A 7534-nucleotide genomic window follows, 5' to 3' on the forward strand; every position below is an offset into this window, starting at 1 on the left:
TTTTGGTTTTTACACAGCAAATAACAGGGAAGTTTTATCATCCGAAGATAGTACAAAATGTTCCCCCTCCCCTTTCTAGCCATTGCTATCTTAATGTGCTCTGCGGCGCTGCCACATAAAAAAAAACCTAACTTCAGACTTTTCAGCAGACGATGAATTACTTTCCCGGCTATCTATGAAAACGGCCCCTAACTGCCTGCTATTTGTAGCTACTTACCTGAGAGGACATTAAATTGAGACACCTGTAAAACACAGATAATAAACTGTCACACAAAATCATACGCATAAGTTGAAATGAGCACCATTTAGATAAAGTATATGAAAATATACACTTAATTACTTCAATATTAATGCGAACCAAAAGCAGAGGTGGTAAAATTTTATAGCCTCAAACTATTCCAGTAAACAGCATTTTATTCCAGTTTTTCCCCAAAGTTTTGTTTTCCACAAATTTTTCCCGTTTAGAGAAATTAGAAATGCTGTTATACAATAATTCTCTTCAAAAAGGTTCTAAATTATGTAGAAACAAATGGTCTCTCTTCTTGTATCTACTCTCACTGAAAGAACGTCAAATCAAAAACTTAAATTTTGTAGTTTCCAGCGAAAAAATATTAATGAACCGTTAATGACAGTCTTTATGCAGCTCATAGAAAAATAATTAAGATTTAAAGCATTTATTTCGTAGGTTATTTTCTTTTGTGTGCTGTTCGATAACAAAAACCGAGTTCAGAAATTGTGAAAAATTCAGTGGAGATTATAGTTAATAGAATCTAAGTTTATTTATAAACAACATAAAGGTTCATAAATTAAATACATAGCTATCTTTCATAATTGATATCAAAGAAAAGGGAAAGTAAGGATGTTATACTGTTAGTTTGGAGAAGTTTGAGAAGCATTCCAATAACTGGATCCACAACCACCCAGACTCATACAATTAGAGAAAAGTTATGTTTAGATGCTACAGATGACCCATCTCGTAAAACTCTTACCATGAAGAACTGAGATTATAATGAAGACAAAAGATGCTGAAATTAATTATTGACGGGGTGATCATGAAGTGGCAATATGGTACATTTAGCAAAAGACTCTGCTTGTCAAGTATTTTAATTAATGAAATTTTTTTATGTTCACGATATAAAATTAGAGCAGGTAACATTCAATTCCATAGTTTTTTTTAACGTGGCAAGATTTAAATAGATGCACGTATCTTTTCAATATAAATAAGATGAATGTAGTTTACATTTCAAGAAATAATACAAAATAAAAAGACATTAAGGACAGTGTTGAAAACAACGCTTTCCTGCAGTATTTTATAACATGGTTTTGTGGTTTATGCTGCTCATAATGCAAGTGTTGGGCTTATAATTCTTAGTCTTATGTTTCTTGTTAATAAGTTTGATTTTCGAAATTTTTTCGCCGAGAAAAATTAAAAAGCCACAATTTGATTGCCGCAATTTTAAAGCAAAACTTTAGTAAACTACGTATACCATCCGCGTATATCATCAAACTTTAATAAACTACATGTAGAACTGAATACCTGCAAGTGACGTACGTCATCGTAGGTAAATCGTGGCATTTGTCGATTCAGAAGCCAATCAGGCGTGACACACACGCTTGACGTCGCTTACAGGAATCCAATTAAATCTGTTTTAAATAACATTGTTAAGCATAATTAATTCACTTATTTTCGAGTTGCAGGTGCCTAATTGTCTAAGCTTTAGAACGGACAAATGGATTAAATGTTCTAAAAAAAATTATCAAACTCTTTCAAAATCGTCCATTTGGTGATAATTTTCCACCCAGATGAGAATGGTTCTTCACCTCTTTGTCTTTACCATAACACTCTATTCAACAATTCTAAATGAGTTCTACCTAGACGAATCTCAGTTTCATCAAAATTTTACAAATACAGACAAGGTAGGAGTACCTTTTAAAACAATAAAAAATTCGATCACAAATTATTTCATTTCCGTAAAAATCTATATTGACATTTTGCCCATTCTCATAATTAGCGCAGAGGACGCCGGCTTACAGCCAAAACTTAACCTAACAGCCATAAGTAACTGTTACAAACTCAAAAAAGTAGCATATTATACGCAATATCATGTTATTTAATGTGACGACAGAGCTTTCCATAAATAGCCCTTAAAGTTCATTGCTCTTAATTGTAGAACCATCTTCACTAAAGAGAGGCAATTTGTTATAATTTGGATGATTAACCTATTTTAATACATTAGGTACCAATTAATATCATAGTCTTTATAAACATAAGTTTATCTTCAAAGATTAACTATTAATTTAGTTTGGAGCATTTGTGAATTTAAGATGATTAGAGGATCTGATTTTTGGATTGCAAGAAAGCATACAGCTTTTATGTGTAAAGGGTATAATATGGTTCATTGTCGGATAAGATTTATAAATGGAATTAATAAAGTCTTTGTAAGAGATATAAATGGTGTCACTTAGTCAAATGTTTAAGAAATATTAGAGTAAAAAGCTCGTCACTGAGCCTCTACTTTATTATTATCTTCTCAATCTTTCATTTAGGCAACTTTTATCAGCCTTGATTCTTTCGTTTAAATATTATGGTCGTATCATCTAGTTAATAATTTTCAACAGCGTGAGACTATATGGTAGTGGAACTATGTCGCTCATGGGCTGCAATAGTGGCACAACTAAAAAAACTCGCGTTTTGGACTAAGAACAGGGGTAAATATGAAAATACACATTCTTTTCAGCAGCAATGCTTGCACAACTTATAATTCAACTTGAAAGTAATCCTCGTTAAAGCAAACTAAAGCATTTCTTATGCATTTTTCTTAGCAATGAAAACTTTAAACCCACTTATCTCAAAACATGATTTTTTGAGTTGTGCCGCTATTGCAACCCATGAGCGATATATCGAATATTTTTTTCATATTCTCCAGAGGAATGTCCAATAAGATTGAAATCTGGGTATTGTCAGGAGAAGGGTAGTGCAACAAAGTTTGGATTTAGGACGCATTAACCTGCTTAAAGTACCCGTTAACATTGTCATCGGTAAGCATCATACAACCCAACCTTGTATAAGGACTTAGCCCATTTCAGGTCTTAATGTTTTAACAGCTATGGTAAGAGTGGCACGTAATTTTGGCCCCATTCAGACGAAGTGCACAGTACTCCTCATCTAACTTCTACATCGCAAGTCACAACAGATTTAACACAGACGTTGCTGCTTATACACGTTGCCGATTGTTTAGTCGGAAAAGTTTCTCCCATGGCATAGCGTTCTCTGAACTGATTGCGCTACTGGAGTGCCAAGTTATCGGGTTACTTATAAGTTAAATACTTTAATTAATTTATAAATAAATTTTTACGAATTAAATTTGCTTAACGTTTCAAAATGTAGAGCTGTCATTAATGAATCTAATCATTTTTGGCTTATTTTTTCGACTAATGTTTAAAATTTTGCTTAAAGAGGGGAAAAAAAATGTGTTTTGTGAATGTTAATCAGCAAACTAAAATTATAACTTTATGCTTATAATTAAACATTGTAGCTTCAATTTTTCAATGTTGAAAATGGAGCACTAAATATTTTAGAAAAATGAATATAGAAAACACTAGTACCAACTTCTACATTCTTTTACTTTTAAAAGTAAGTTATAAAATATAAAAATTTATCGATATATATAATAGAATAAAGAATTTGTGCGTGTGCGTCAGTATACCGGAATGCTGGTAAATCGTAGGCTTAAAAAATACGACATTCAACATGAAATTAAATGAGTACAATTGTAAACAAATTACGTAATCGGATTTTCGATTTTTAAATTCAGAGACATTTAAAAAACGGAATTTTCTCATTGGTTTGGCGGAAGTCATTGTTTTAAAATAAATGACAGATAATCCAGTTTTATCAAATACTTTAATGATGACTTCAATAATATTTTCTACCAACGAGGTGACCCGGGTTCGATCTCAGTAATGGCTGGGATTCAAATTCCGCTTCCGGCATACATCGACCACAGTGCTGATGTAAAATATCCTCACTGGTAAACGGATAATGGGTTAGAGTCCCTTTGCCATCAGGCTAGCCGTGGGTGGTTTTCCTCTCCATGTAACACAAATGCGGGTTAGTTCCATCAAAAAGTCCTCCACGAAGGCAAATTTCTCCCAATACTTGATCCAGGAGTTTCCTTGTCTTCAGGGTTGGATTCAAAAATACAAGACTTCGGAGTTGAAGATTAGCAGTCGTGAAGCCCAAAATTGGGTCGGCTGTTCAACGACGGTTATGAGATATAATTAAAATGATGTTTAACTAATTTTGGTAACAGTTACTAATTGAATTCGAAAATAAGCTATGTACTAAAACACAAATTTATTGGAGAAAATGTAATTATTGTAATTGTATTGTAGTGTATTTGTTATGGGAAACCGTAAAAAGTCTCCATATTATTATTGACATCAACGATGCTTAATTTTGATAGTAGGCATTACTGGCATTATGGAAGTTGATGCAGTTTTATGTACTAAATATACTCTTATATAGACATAAAGTATTTTAGGAGTAAATTTGGTACCTATTACAATCGCATCAATACTGAGCATTTTCATGATAGACAGAAAAAGGTTTTTTACGGCTCCTCAAAGATATAAGTACAGGAAAAAGTTGTAAGATTCTGACAAACCTTAAGTATGAGTTTTTGTGCACAATTTTGTAATGCTGTTCAGTACTGATTTACTGATTATTTTTTCACCCCGTACGAAGAACGGGTATTCAGCTAGTATAATATTACAATTTGATTTGTCAAGAATGCTTACAAATGAGCAATTTGATAATTAATTTCAAAATTTTTAATTTATTCTTTTTAAATTTTTTCTCATTAATAGCGGCAGACACTGAACTTTCGTTCTTCGTCTTAGAAGGCACCGGGAGTGTTAATACTTTATAGTTACCCGGTGGGAACCAGCGAATCTAAGTCACGGAAGCGTGCAGCATTAACCTCGCCACAAATACCCGCACACAGGGTGGGTCACATTCACACACAACAAGAGACAACACACACAGAGATGCATTTGAGGGGATTTAATTATCGACCCTGTCAACCTTCATCTATCAGAAGGTACCTTCTGATGGAATCATGTTTTATATACTAGTAATTTGGTATTCAATATTTATAGTGGTAGTTACGCAACATATCCATGCTCTGAGCGGGATTCGAACCTGCAGCCATTGTCTTCACAGTCAAGCAAACTAACCACTAGTCCATTTGGCCGGCTTTTTTAAGAAAATCAAACGAAGCCCTGCGGAAAAAAATAAATGCACACATATAATCACGCATAATTAATTAGCATCCCTAAAAAAACCAAAGGAAAAACATGTTTATCATACCTTAAAACAAGAGTGACTATGTCACAAAGGCACTTTAACGAAGTTTTCTAAAAACAAAGGCCATTTAATTTTTCGTAACAATTAAATGTTTTTTTTCATCAGAAGGAAAATACTACTTATAACGTTAAGTTAGCACGTCACCACACAATAGTAATTCTGCAACAAAAGAAAACATTTAAAATGGGTCATCAAAAGGGGCTGTATTTGTTAACACAAAACCATTGTTTTTATAATGAATGAACTCATTAACGTTTTGTTTTAAAACTGAATGAAGCGAAAGATGTCTCATTAGTTTTTCACATTGTGTTTTCGTGTACAGGTGTTCAACGGGGAAGGGACCATCGTTTGTTCTAAATCATTTTCCCGATATTTTCTTTCAATGGAAACGGGGAGTTTTCGCTTTTACAAAAAGTTAAAAGCAGTCGAAAACACGGAATTCGCATTGGTGCTATTGTGTTGCAGCTCTGACTTAGTCTGTTTAGTATTATGCTTCATTTGAATTGAGGGGGCGTTCACAAATTTATTTAAAAATATTTGACAGGTAAGAAACACTTTCCGGTCGAATTTAAGTAGATGGCATGGAAAATCTTTTTATCACCTTTGAAAATGTAACTAAGGTCTTTTGTTATTGCTGCTCTTCAGTTATAAAGGTGGTAAATATGTTCTGGTTGGTAGAGCACTGAGCCCATGTCAAACAGTTCGTGTGTTCGAGCCTCACGGGCTGAAGACTCCCTGTGTTGTAAATAGTGACTGATGTACGTTAAATCTGCAGAGTCACAAAGTCCTCCATGTTCCCAAAACGAATCATACCTCTGGGGATACTCATCCAGCAGTTTCCTTGTCTTCTGGATTCGCTCAAAATCACAAGATTACGGAGTTGAACATAACTCGCAAACCCAAAAACTAGGTCGACTGTTCAACGACGGATATAAAAGAAATATTCATGAAAGAGCCGCTATGGCTCAAGGGATAGAGCGCTCGCCTTCCAATGAGGTGAATCGGGTTCAAATCCCAGCGATGGCTAGTCGATATGAATCTGCATCCGGCTTTTACCAACCACAGTGGTGACGTGAAATATCCTCAGTGGTAGAATCTCGAGTTAGAGTCCCTTTGCCGCCAGGCTGACCGTGGGAGGTTCTCGTGGTCTTCCTCTCCATGTAACACAAATGTGGGTTAGTTCCATCAAAAAGTCCTGAACGAAGGCAAATTTCTCCCAATACTTGATTCAGGATCTCCCTTGTCTTCTGGGTTGTGTTCAAAATTACAAGGCTACGGAGTTTAGCAGTAGAAGTAGTAAACTCAAGAATTAGGTTGGCTGTTCAATGACGGTTATAAAAAAATAAAATATTCACGAAAGAGCCGTGGTGGAAAAGGGGACAGAGGAAAGGGGACACCTTCCAATGAGGTGACTGGGTTCAAATCCCAACAATGGCTGGTCGTATGAAATTCCGCACCCGACTTGCACCGACCATTATGCGAACGTAAAATATCCTCTGTGGTAGACGGACCGTGGGAGGTCTTTGTGGTTTCCCCCTCCGTATAAAGCAAATGCGGGTTAGTTCCATCAAAAAGTCCTCATCGAAGGCATATTTCTCCCAATACTTGATCCAGGAGTTTCCTTGTCTTCTGAATTGAGTTCAAAATTACAAGGCTACGGAGTTGAACATACGCAGTAGTAAACCCAAAAATTGGTTCGGCTGCTCAACGGTTGTTATAAAATGAAATAAAATATTCATAAAAATTTTTATTATTTTATTTAGGTAGGAAAATGAATAACCTATTTTTTTAAAGTTATTTTGCTTGTACATTTATGTACAGGTTGTCGAAAATGCATGGAAGCGGTCTGTACACAACAAATCAAAACTCAAATATTAATATTTTTTAAACATTCACTCAACGATACCAAACTCGACTCCACCCCCACTTCGCAAATCCAAAAACATAAACGAGACCCCCTATTTTTACTGCAGATTTAGATTTTCGTTTAAAAAATAATGTATTTCAGTTTGACACAGACTCTTGCATTTTGGCTCCGAGATTGATGTTGTAATTGAAAATAAAGATGGAGAGAACATTTTTTAAAATAGAAAAATCTCGGGAAATTCATGGCTTATTTAAAAAATAAGATTAGACTTAGTTTCGAAAAAGACATCAATGTTTGAT

The sequence above is a fragment of the Parasteatoda tepidariorum genome, chromosome 4 (genome assembly GCF_043381705.1).
Source record: "Parasteatoda tepidariorum isolate YZ-2023 chromosome 4, CAS_Ptep_4.0, whole genome shotgun sequence".
In the NCBI taxonomy this organism is placed as follows: domain Eukaryota; kingdom Metazoa; phylum Arthropoda; class Arachnida; order Araneae; family Theridiidae; genus Parasteatoda; species Parasteatoda tepidariorum.